Genomic DNA, 12,511 nt, shown 5'->3' with positions numbered 1-12,511 from the left:
TGGCTCCCTTCAGCTAGCATCTGTAGGATCTACATGAAAAGGTTTCAAGTTGCTCACATGAAAGATTGGGTGCACCTTTATCCACTTTGGTGGGTCGATTTTGTAAGAAGCATTCCCCACCTTAGAAAGGACCCTTACTGGACCCTCATATTTGTGCACTAGTCTATGATCTCTCTTTCTCAAGAACCTGGTCTGTTCAGGAACTAGTCAGACAAGAACCAGATCACCCACTTGGAATTGTTGAGCCCTGTAACCCTTGTCTACCCATTTTTTTATCCGCTGTGATGCTTTCTCCAGGTAAGCTTATGCAATCTCTATGTTTTGTTTCCACTCCTTGCTAAGGTTGAAGGCTTTCAGATTTTTTCCTCCATATTGTTCCAAGAAAGTGTGGGGTAGCCTTGGTAGTTATCCGGTGACCACCTCAAATGGGCTCTTGTTGGTGGAAGAGCTTTTGTTGGAATTAAAGTAGAGTTGAGCAACTCGAAGGCCAGTCTTTTTGATTGGCTTAAACAAAGTGCCTCAAGTATTCCTCTAGTAATCCGTTAAACCATTCTGTCTGACCATCTATTTGAGGGTGTAGCTTGAGGAGATGTTGAGTTGGGACCCCAATATCTTGAAAAGCTCTCTCCAAAAGGACCTCGTAAATCTTGAATCTCTATCGCTGACAATGTTTTGAGGGAGGCCCTAGTATTTGACCACATGTTTGAACAATAGTCGAGCTGTGTCTTTCGCTATACAATACTTGTGAGCAGGAATGAATGTGGCATACTTAGAGAACTGATCAATCACCACCAAGATAGCTCCAAGATCACCAACCTTGGGTAGGCTCAAAATGAAATCGAGGGAGATGGTTTCCCATGGTTTGGCAGGTACCGATAGTGGTTCAAGCATGCTTGTCGATTTCCTCTTTTCAATTTTGTCTTGTTGGCAAATGAGGCAAGTCTTTGTATAGTCCATCACATCTTGTTGCATGTGAGGCCAATAGTATCCCTGTTTCAATAATGCCAAAGTGCATTGCTAGCCCAGGTGTCCCACCCATGGGGTGTCATGACACTTCCTCATCAGTATTTGTCTTAGACCTCCTGTTCTTGGCACAAACACTCGAGGCCCCTTAGTCCACAAGACCCCATTCTTTCACCAGAAGTACTTGGACTTCCCTTCTTCCACTAGCTTCAAGATGGCACAAGCTTACGGGTCCTTCCCTAAATGATCTCCAATCAGCTTGTAATTGTCTGTAGTGGCTCGACTAACCACCATTGGGGCAATTCTTCTAAGGGTCACTAAATCTGTTCGCTTGCTTAATGCATCATCCACTTGATTGGTCTTTCCAACGGTGTGCTCAAAACAAAAGTCAAACTTCGCTAAAAATTCTTGCCACCTAGCTTGTTTCGCCGTAAGCCTTGGTTGGGTGAGGAAATGGCTAACGGTTGCATTGTTTGTCTTCATGACAAAGTGTGAACCCAACAAGTAATGTTGCCAAGCCCTCAAACAGTGAACCATCGCTATGAGCTCTTTTTCCTGGGCTATATATTTCCTCTCAACTTCGTTTAGCTTCCTACTTTCAAATGCTATCGGGTGTTGTTGTTGCAAAAGCACTCCTCCAATAGCAAAATCAGATGCGTCCATCTGAACTTTGAAAGGTTTTTCAATATCAAGAAGGGCTAAGATGGGGTCCTTCATAATAGCATTCTTCAATCCCTCAAAGGCCTCTTGGCACTCATTCGTCCAACACCATTTATGCTCCTTCTTTAATATCTCCGTGAGGGTCATGGTCTTGTGAAAGTACCCTTCCACAAACCTTCTATAATAGTTGGCTAGTCCCAAAAATGAGCGAAGCTCACTAATGTTCTTCAGTGTTATCCACTCTTTGATGGCCCTAACCTTTTTCATGTCCATTCGAATGTGGCCACGTTCAACAATGTGATCGAGAAATTGGATTTGGGTATGAGCAAATGCACACTTCTCCCTTTTAACGTATAGCTGGTGGTTTTGTAACCTTTGAAGCACCTGTCGCAGGTGTTCTTGATGTTCTTCCAAAGTGGAGCTATATACCACTATGTCATCTAAATAGATGACTATAAATTTGTCTAGGTAGTCATGGAACACCTAATTCATCAATGTACAAAATGTGGCAAGAGCATTGGTTAGTCCAAAGGGCATAACAAGAAATTCAAATGCACCATACCGTGTTACGCAAGTGGTCTTTGGCTCATCTCTCTCAACGATTCTAACTTGATGTTAGCCAGATCTTAGGTCCAATTTGAAGAAGTACTTGGCCCGACTCAATTGATCAAACAAGTCTACTATAAAAGGGATGGGATACTTGTTTCTTACGGTGACTTTGTTCAAGGCCCTGTAGTCAACACATAATCGCAAACTTCCATCATGCTTCTTCTGAAATAGCACTGGCGCTCCGAATGGAGCTTTTGATGGTCTGATGAACCTAACTTGTAGAAGCTCATCTAACTGTTTTCTTAGTTCGGCCAACTCTGGCAGGGCTATGCGATAAGGGGCTCTAGTAGAGGGTTTCACTCTTGGGAAGAGCTCAATTTCATGGTCCACTGCTCGTTGAGGGGGTAAAACCTTAGGCAACATCTCTGGCATCACCTTTTCAAATTCTTCTAACACTTTTTCCACGCCATCGGGTATTGGTTCTACTTTTGACCCTTTTTTGTAGATCGATATAGCCACGAATGAGGGTTCCCCTCTCTTGACCCCTTTTTTGAACTGCAAGGCTGAAATCATTTTCTTTCCACTCTTTGGCAAGATATTGGCTGACACCACACATGGGTGTTCCCCTAAGAACAATAAGCAGCTAGCAGCGAGGATAGGGATCACCTGAGCCAACATCATGAAGTCCAATCTGAGAATGACATCAAAGTCATCCATGGGGGAAACTGTAAAGTCTACCTTCCCTTTCCATGGCCCCAACTTGGTTGTCACACTCTTGGAGCTTCCATTGATTGCAAAGGCTGACGAATTGATCGCCTTCATTCACCCACAGTCTTTGCTAACCTGAAGACCACACCTTTTTGCTTCTTCTAGTGTGATGAAAGTATCGGTAGCACCTGTATCCACCATGGCCTTGATGGATTTCTCATTGATCATTAAGCTCACATACATCAAGCCTCTACTCTACTATTTCTTTATAGTGTTCAGTTGGGTGCGGAGGGCATTGAGGAACCTTATTTAACCCATCCTAGCTGGCTCCTCTTCAACTTCTTCAATGCTCTCTGGCACTTTTGTAGACTCTTGAGACGAGGTTCTTAAGGCATTAAGGGCTTCTCTGTGCGAGAATTCGACCACCCGATGTGACCCCCCTACGTGCTACCGATCTTACTGCCGCAACCCTCGGTTCGATCCGATCTTAGACTGGGAATGAACTCCGTATGCTTAGACTGGGGCTAAACTCCGTATGCCTAAGTCAACCCACAGAACGAACGTGCGGACGCTCAACCGACCAGAGAGGCAGGATGCGCAAGCCGAGGATCGAACGGGTGGTAGGTGGGTTCAAGCACATCTTCATATTTCTGCCATGCCAATGCCATTTTTATGGCTTGTAAATTCATACAATGGTCCCCTAAGCCCTCATGTGAAGTTTCATGGCAAGATGACCCATTTTCTATTTTTCACGATTTTTAAAACTTTTTGCAGTTTGAGATTTTTTTTAGAAAGAGTTTTGTCCCCAAATTTGGTAGAGGTGATCCTTTTATTTTTTTTGGCATGCACAAAAAAATTCAGCTAAAAACTCGAAGTGGAGAAGATTTTGTGACCGTTTGAAAAAAGTGTCCCCATTTCAGACACTTTAATGGCTACTGGTAGCAAACCTATAAAATCTCAAATGCTCTTTAAGGGGGTGTGAGTTCTCGAGGTTTAATGAGGGATAGGGGGCCAATATAAGGGCCAAGTACCAGCACCCACCGCACATCATGTGCGTACACCCCCCAGCCCCCCTAATCGCGGAAACCCTCAAAGCCGTCGGTTAGGCTCTCCGACGATGCTCCGACGATGGTGTCCCAAGCGAAAAAAAGGTAGCACCAGCACATGCCCGAGCCTAGCATGTGCACCATGGCTCAAACTTTTAAACTGGGAATGAACTCCGTATGCTTAGACATAGAATGAACTCCGTATGCCTAAGCCAACCCACAAAACGAGCATACGGGCGCTCAGCTGGTCGGAGAGGCAGAATGAGCAAGCCGGAGATCGACCCAGTCCCCCTTTACGCGCTACCGGTCCCGCTGCCACAAGCATCGATCCGACTGGGGTTGAGACATGGAATGAACTCCGTATGCCTAAGCCAACCCACGAAACGGGTGTGCGGGCACTCAACCGGCCAGAGAGGCAGAATGTGCAAGTCGGGGCTCAACACGATCCCCCATGCGTGCTGCCGATCCTACTGCCGCAACCCTCGATCCGATTCGATCTTAGACTGGGAATGAACTCTGTATGCTTATACTGGGGATGAACTCTGTATGCCTAAGTCGACCCATGAAACGAGCGTGCGGTCGCTCAGCTGGTCGAAGAGGTCGATCGAAGTGGTAGAATACGCAAGCTGAGGATCGACCCGGTCCCCCTGCGTGTTGTCGATCCTGCTGCTGGTCCTACTGTCGCAACCCTCGGTCCAGTCCGATCTTAGACTAGGAATGAACTCCGTATGGTTAGACTTGGAATGAAATCTGTATGCCTAAGCCAACCCATGAAACAAACGTACGGGCACTCAACTGGTCGGAGAGGCAGAATGCGCAAGCTGGGGATCGGCCCGATCCCTCCTACGTGCTATCGATCTTACTGTAGCAACCTTTGATTTGGTCTGATCTTAGACTGGGAATGAATTCCATATGCTTAGACTGGGGATGAACTCCGTATCCCTAAGTCAACCCATGAAACGAGCGTTCGGGCGCTGAGCCTGCCAGAGAGGCATATTGCTCAAGTCGGGGATCGGCCCGATCCCCCTTTGCTTGCTACCAGTCCTGCTGCCACAACCCTCAGTCCGACTGGGGCTTAGACACGGAATGAACTCCCTATGCCTAAGCCAACACACAAAACGGGCGTGCGGGGGCTCAATCGACCGGAGAGGCAGAATGCGTAAGATGGGGATTGGGTCGGTACCCCCTGCGTGTTGTCGATCCTGCTGCTGCAAACCTCGGTCCAGTCTGATCTTAGACTGGGAATGAACTCTGTATGCTTAGACTGGGGATGAACTCCGTATGCCTAAGTCAACCCACGAAACGAGCGTACGGACGCTCAGCCGACCAGAGAGGCAGGATGCACAAGCCGAGGATCGAATGGGTGGTAGGTGGGTTCAAGCACATCTTCATATTTCTGCCATGCTAATGCCATTTTTATGGCTTGTAAATTCATACAATGGTAGCCTTCATGTGAAGTTCCGTGGCAAGACGACCTGTTTTTTATTTTTCACGATTTTTGAAACTTTTTACGGTACGAGATTTTTTAAAATTTTTTTAGAAAGAGTTTTGTCCCCAAATTTGGTAGAGGTGAGCCTTGTATTTTTACTGGCATGCACAAAACAATTCAGCTAAAAATTCAAAGTGGAGAAGATTTTGTGACTGTTTGAAAAAAGTGTCCCCTTTTTAGACACTTTAATGGCTACTGGCAATAAACCTATAAAATCTCAAATGCTCTTTAAGGGGGTGTGAGTTCTTGAGGTTTAATGAGGGATAGCGGGCCAATATAAGGGCCAAGTACCAGCACCCACCGCACATCATGTGCGCACACCACCCCGGCCCCCACAATCGCCGTAACCCCCAACGCCGTCGGTTAGGCACTCCGACGATGCTCCGATGATGGTGCCCCGGGTGAAAAAAATACGGCACCAGCACATGCCCGAGCCTAGCATTGCACCGTGGCTCAAACTCTTAGACTGGGAATGAACTCTATATGCCTAAGCCAACCCACGAAACGAGCGTACGGGCGCTCAACCGACCGAAGAGGCAAAATGCCAAGTCAGGGATCGACCCGATCACCCACTGCATGTGTCGGTCCCGCTACCACAACCCTCGATCTGGATGGGATTGAGACATGGAATGAACTTCGTATGCCTAAGCCAGCCCACGAAATGGGCGTGCGAGCCCACAGCCGACCGGAGACGCAAAATGCGCAAGCTGGGGACCAACTCGGTCCCCCCTACGTGCTGCTGATCCTACTGCCACAACCCTCGATCCGGTCCAATTTTAGACTGGGAATGAACTCCGTATGCTTAGACTGGGGATGAACTTCGTATGCCTAAGTCAACCCACAAAAGGAGCATGCGGACGCTTAGTCGATCGGAGAGGCAGAATGCGCAAGTCGGGGGATCAGCTCGGTCCCCCTGCGTGCTGTCGATCCTGCTGTCACAACCCTCGGTCCAGTCTAATCTTAGACTGGGAATGAACTCCATATGCTTAAATTGGCGATGAACTCCGTATGCCTAAGTCAACCCACGAAACGAGCGTGCAGACACTCAACCGACCAGAGGGACTGAATGCGCAAGCCGAGGATCGAACGGGTGGTAGGTGAGTTCAAGCACATCTTCATATTTCTATCATGCCAATGCCATTTTTATGGCTTGTAAATTCATACAATGGTCCCCTAAGCCTTCATGTGAAGTTTCGTGGCAAGATGACCCATTTTCTATTTTTCATGATTTTTGAAACTTTTTGTGGTTCGAGCTTTTTTAAAATTTTTTTAGAAAGAGTTTTATCCCCAAATTAGGTAAAGGTGATCCTTGTATTTTTGTTGGCATGCAAAAAAAAAATTCAGCTAAAAACTCGAAGCGGAGAAGATTTTGTTACCGTTTCAAAAAAGTGTCCCCATTTCAGACACTTTAATGGCTACTAGTAGCAAACCTATAAAATCTCAAATGCTCTTTAAGGGGGTGTGAGTTTTTGAGGTTTGATGAGGGATAGGGGGCCAATATAAGGGCCAAGTACCATCACCCATCGCGCATCATGTGCGCACACTCCCCCGGCCGCCCCAATCATCGAAACCCCCAATGCCACCTGTTAGGCTCTCCGGTGATGCTCCGACGATGGTGCCCCAGGCGAAAAAAATACGGCACCAGCATGTGCATCGTTCCTCAAACTCTTAGACTGGGAATGAACTCCGTATGCTTAGACATGGAATGAACTCCGTATGCCTAAGCCAACCCATGAAACGGGCATGCGGGCGCTCAGCCTACTGGAGTGGCAGAATACGCAAGCCGAGGATCGACCCGGTCCCCCCTGCGTGCTGCCGATCTTACTGCCGCAACCCTTGATCCGGTCCGATCATAGACTGGGAATGAACTCCGTATGCTTAGACTAGGGAAGAACTCCGTATGCCTAAGTCAACCCACGAAACGAGCGTGCGGGTGTTCAGCTGGCCGGAGAGGTCAGTCGGAGAGTCAGAATGCGTAAGCTGGGGATCGGCCTAGTCCCTCCTGTGCGCTACCGATCCTACTGCTGGTCCTACTGTCGATCCTGCTGTCGCAACCCTGGGTCTCATCCGATCTGAGACTGGGAATGAACTCCATATGCTTAGACTTGGAATCAACTCTGTATGCCTATGCCAACCCACGAAACAAGCGTGCGGGCACTCAGCCAGTCGGAGAGGCAGAATGCACAAATCGGGGACCGACCCCATCCCCCCTACGTGCTATCGATTTTACTGCTGCAACCTTCAGTCCGATTCGAATTTAGACTGGGAATGTACTCTGTATGCCTAAGTCAACCCATGAAACGAGCGTTCGGGTGCTAAGCCGGCCAGAGAGGCATAATGCGTAAGCCAGGGATTGGCCCGGTCGCCCTCTGCGTGCTGTCGGTCTCGCTGCCATAACCCTCGATCCGATTGGGGCTTAGACATGGAATGAACTCCCTATGCCTAAGCCAACCCATGAAACGGGTGCACGGGCACTCAGCCGACCGGAGAGGCAAAATGCGCAAGTTGGGGATCGACTCAGTCCCTCCTACGTGCGGCTGATCCTACTGCCGCAACCCTCGGTCTGGTCTGATCTTAGACTGGGAATGAACTCCATATGCTTAGACTAGGGATGAACTCTATATGCCTAAGTCAACCCATGAAATGAGCATCCGGGCACTCAATCGGTAAGAGAGGCAGAATGCACAAGTCGAGGATCGACCCGATCCCCCCCTGCGTGCTACCGATCCTACTCTTGGTCCTACTGTTATAACCCTCAGTCTGATCTAATCCAATCGTAGACTGTGAAAGAACTTCGTATGCTTAGACATGGAATGAACTACGTATGCCTAAGCCAACCAATGAAACGAGCGTGCAGGCGCTCAGTCGATCGGAGAGGCAGAATGTGCAAGTCGGGGACCAGCCTGGTCCCCTATGTGCTATCGATCCTGCTATCAAAATCTTCGGTCTGGTCTGATCTTAGGTTGGGAATAAACTCCATATGCATAAGTCAACCCACGAAACGACTGTTCGAGCGCTGAACCGGTCGGAGAGGCATAATGTGCAAGCCAGGGATCGACCCGATCCCCCTCTATGTGTTGTCGGTGCCGCTACCACAACCCTCAGTCTAGCTAGGGTTGAGACACGGAATGAACTCCCTATGCCTAAGCCAACTCATGAAACAGACGTGTGGGTGCTCAGCCGATCGGAGAGACAGAATGCGAAAGTCAGGATTCGGCCCGATCCCCCATACGTGCTGTCGATCTTAGATTGGGAATGAACTCCATATGCTTAGACAGGGATGAACTCCATATGCCTAAGTCAACCCACGAAATGAGTGTGCGGACGCTCAACCGACCAGAGAGGTAGGATACGCAAGTCGGGGATTGAATGGGTGGTAGGTGGGTTCAAGCACATCTTCGTATTTCTGCCATGCCAATGCCATTTTTATGGCTTGTAAATTCATACAATGGTCCCCTAAGGTTCATGTGAAGTTTCGTGGCAAGATGACCCATTTTCTATTTTTCATGATTTTTGAAACTTTTTACGGTTCAGGATTTTTTAAAAATTTTTTAGAAAGATTTTTGTCCCCAAATTTGGTAGAGGTGATCCATGTATTTTTGTTGGCATGCACAAAAAAATTCAGCTAAAAACTCAAAGTGGAGAAGATTTTTTAACTGTTTGAAAAAAGTGTCCCCATTTCAATCACTTTAATGGCTACTGGCAGCAAACCTATAAAATCTCAAATGCTCTTTAAGGGGGTGTGAGTTCTCGAGGTTTGATGAGGGATAGGGGGCCAATATAAGGGCCAAAAACCAGCACCCATCGCACATCATGTGCGCACACCCCCAGCCCCCCAAATCGTCGAAAACCCCAATGCCGTCGGTTAGGCTCTCCAACGATGCTCTGATGATGGTGCCCCGGGCAAACAAAATGCATTTCCAGCACATGCCCAAGCCCAGCATGTGCACCGAGGCTCAAACTCTTAGACTGGGAATGAACTTCGTATGCTTAGACATGGAATGAACTCCGTATGCCTAAGCCAACCCATGAAACGAGCGTTCGGGCGCTCAGTCGACCGGAGAGGCAGAATGCATAAGTCGAGGATCGACCCGGTCCCCCTCTGCATGCTATCGGTCTCACTACCACAACCCTCGATCTGGCTGGGGCTTAGACATGGAATGAGCTCCCTATGCCTAAGCCAACCCATGAAACAGGTGTGTGGGCGCTCAGCCGGCCGGAGAGGCAGAATGCGTAAGCCAGGGATCGACCCGATCACCCCTGCGTGTTGTCGATCCTACTACCGCAACCCTCGGTCTAGTCTGATCTTAGACTGGGACTGAACTCCGTATGCTTAGATTGGGGATGAACTCCGTATACCTAAGTCAACCCACGAAACGAGCGTGCAAGCGCTCAGCTGGCTGGAGAGGCAGAATGCGTAAGCCGGGGATCGACCCGATCCCCCCCAGCATGGTACCGATCTTGCTACCGGAACCCTCGATCTGGTTTAATCTTAGACTGGGAATGAACTCCGTATGCTTAGACGTGGAATGAACTCCGTATGCCTAAGCCAACCCACGAAATGAGCATGTGGGCGCTCAGCCGATCGGAGAGGTAGAATGCGCAAGCCGGTGACCGGCATGGTCCCCCTTGCGTGCTGTCGATATGCTACCGCAACCCTCGGTCCAGTCTGATCTTAGACTGGGAATGAACTCTGTATGCCTAACTCAACCCATGAAACGAGCATTCAAGCGCTGAGCTGATCGGAGAAGCATAATGCGCGAGCCAGGGATCGGCTCGGTCCCCTTCTGCGTGTTGCTGGTCCCGCTACCACAACCCTTGGTCTGACTGGGGCTTAGACATGGAATGAACTCCCTATGCCTAAGCCAACCCACAAAATGGGCGTGCGGGCGCTCAGCCGGTCGGAGAGGCAGAATGCGCAAGCCAGGGATCGACCGGGTCCCCCCGCGTGCTATCGATCCTGCTGCCGCAACCCTCGGTCCGGTTCGATCTTAGACTGGAAATGAACTCTGTATGCTTAGACTGGGGATGAACTCCGTATGCATAAGTCAACCCACGAAACGAGCGTGCGGGTGCTCAGCTGGCCGGAGAGGCCGATCGGAGAGAAAGAATGCACAAGCCAGGGATCGGCCCAGTCCCCCCTGCGTGCTGTCGATCCTGCTGCCGCAACCCTCAGTCCAGTCCAATCTTAGACTGGGAATGAACTCCGTATGCTTAGAGATAGAATGAACTCCATATGCCTAAGCCAACCCACGAAACGAGCGTGCGGGCACTCAGCTGACCGGAGAGGTAGAATGTGCAAGCTGGGGATCGGCTCGATCCCCCCCTACGTGCTGTCGTAACCCTCAGTCCGATCTGATCTTAGACTGGGAATGAACTCCGTATACCTAAGTCAACCAATGAAATGAGCGTTCGGGCATTGAGCCAATCGGAGAGGCATAATGCGCAAGCCGAGGATCAGCTCGATCCCCCTCTGCATGCTACCGGTCCTGCTGCCACAACCCTCGACCCGGTTGGGGCTTAGACACATAATGAACTCCCTATGCCTAAGCCAACCCATGAAACGGGCGTACGGGCGTTCAGTCGATCGGAGAGGTAGAATGTGCAAGCCGGGGATCGGCTCGATCCCCCTACATGTTGTCGATCTTGCTGCCACAACCCTCGGTTCGGTCTGATCTTAGACTGGGAATGAACTCCATATGCTTAGACTGGGGATGAACTCCGTATGCCTAAGACAACCCATGAAATGAGCGTGTTGGCGCTCAGCTGGCTGGAGAGGCCGATCGGAGAGGCAAAAAACTCAAGCCGGGGATCGACCCGGTCCCCCCTGTGTGCTATCGATCCTGCTGCCGCAACCCTCAGTCCGGTCTGATCTTAGACTGGGAATGAACTCCGTATAACTAAGTCAACCAAGAAAATGAGCGTTCGGGCGCTGAGTCAGCCGAAGAGGCATAATGCGCAAGTTGAGGATCAGCTCGGTCCCCCTCTGCATGCTGTTGGTCCCGTTGCCACAACCCTCGGTCCAGTTGGGGTTTAGATAGGGAATGAACTCCCTATGCCTAAGCCAACCAACAAAACGGGTGTGCAGGCGCTTAGCCGGCCGGAGAGGCAAAATGCGCAAGCCGGGGATCAGCTCGATCCCCCCTGCGTGCTGCCAATCCTGCTACCACAACCCTCGGTCTGGTCTAATCTTAGACTGGGAATGAACTCTGTATGCTTAGACTGAGGATGAACTCCGTATGCCTAAGTCAACCCATGAAATGAGCGTGCGGACTTTCAACCAACCAAAGAGGCAAGATGCACAAGCCGGGGATCGAACGAGTGGTAGGTGGGTTCAAGCACATCTTCCTATTTCTGTCATGCCAATGCCATTTTTATGGCTTGTAAATTCATACAATGGTCCCCTAAGCTTTCATGTGAAGTTTCGTGGCAAGACGACCCATTTTCTATTTTTCATGATTTTTGAAACTTTTTCGATTTGGGATTTTTTTAAATTTTTTCAGAAAGAGTTTTGTCCCCAAATTTGGTAGAGGTGATCCTTGTATTTTTTTTGGCATGCATAAAAAAATTCAGCTAAAAACTCAAAGTGGAGAAGATTTTGTAACCGTTTGAAAAAAGTGTCCTCGTTTAAGACACTTTAATGGCTACTGGCAACAAACCTATAAAATCTCAAATTCTCTTTAAAGGGGTGTGAGTTCTCGAGGTTTGATGAGGGATAGAAGGCCAATATAAGGGCCAAGTACCAGCACCCACTGCACATCTTGTGCGCACACCCCCCGGTACCACCAATCGTCGAAACCCCATTATCGTCGGTTAGGCTCTCCGATGATGCTCCGACAATGCTCCGACAATGGTGCCCCATGCGAAAAAAATACGGCACCAGCACATGCCCGAGCACAGCATGTGCACCGTGGCTAAAACTCTTAGACTGGGAATGAACTCCATATGATTAGACATGGAATGAGCTCCATATGCTAAGCCAACACAAGAGACGAGCATGCGGGCGCTCAGCCAGTCGGAGAGGTAGAATGCGTAAGTCGGGGATCAGCCAGGTCCCCCTCTGCGTGTTGTCGGTCTCGCTGCCACAACCCTCAGT

The sequence above is a fragment of the Durio zibethinus genome, chromosome 23 (genome assembly GCF_047325235.1).
Source record: "Durio zibethinus cultivar Kanyao isolate XHJ-2024 chromosome 23, ASM4732523v1, whole genome shotgun sequence".
NCBI classification, from domain to species: domain Eukaryota; kingdom Viridiplantae; phylum Streptophyta; class Magnoliopsida; order Malvales; family Malvaceae; genus Durio; species Durio zibethinus.
The sequence above is the reverse complement of the archived record's forward strand: the minus strand, read 5'-3'. Positions refer to the sequence as shown.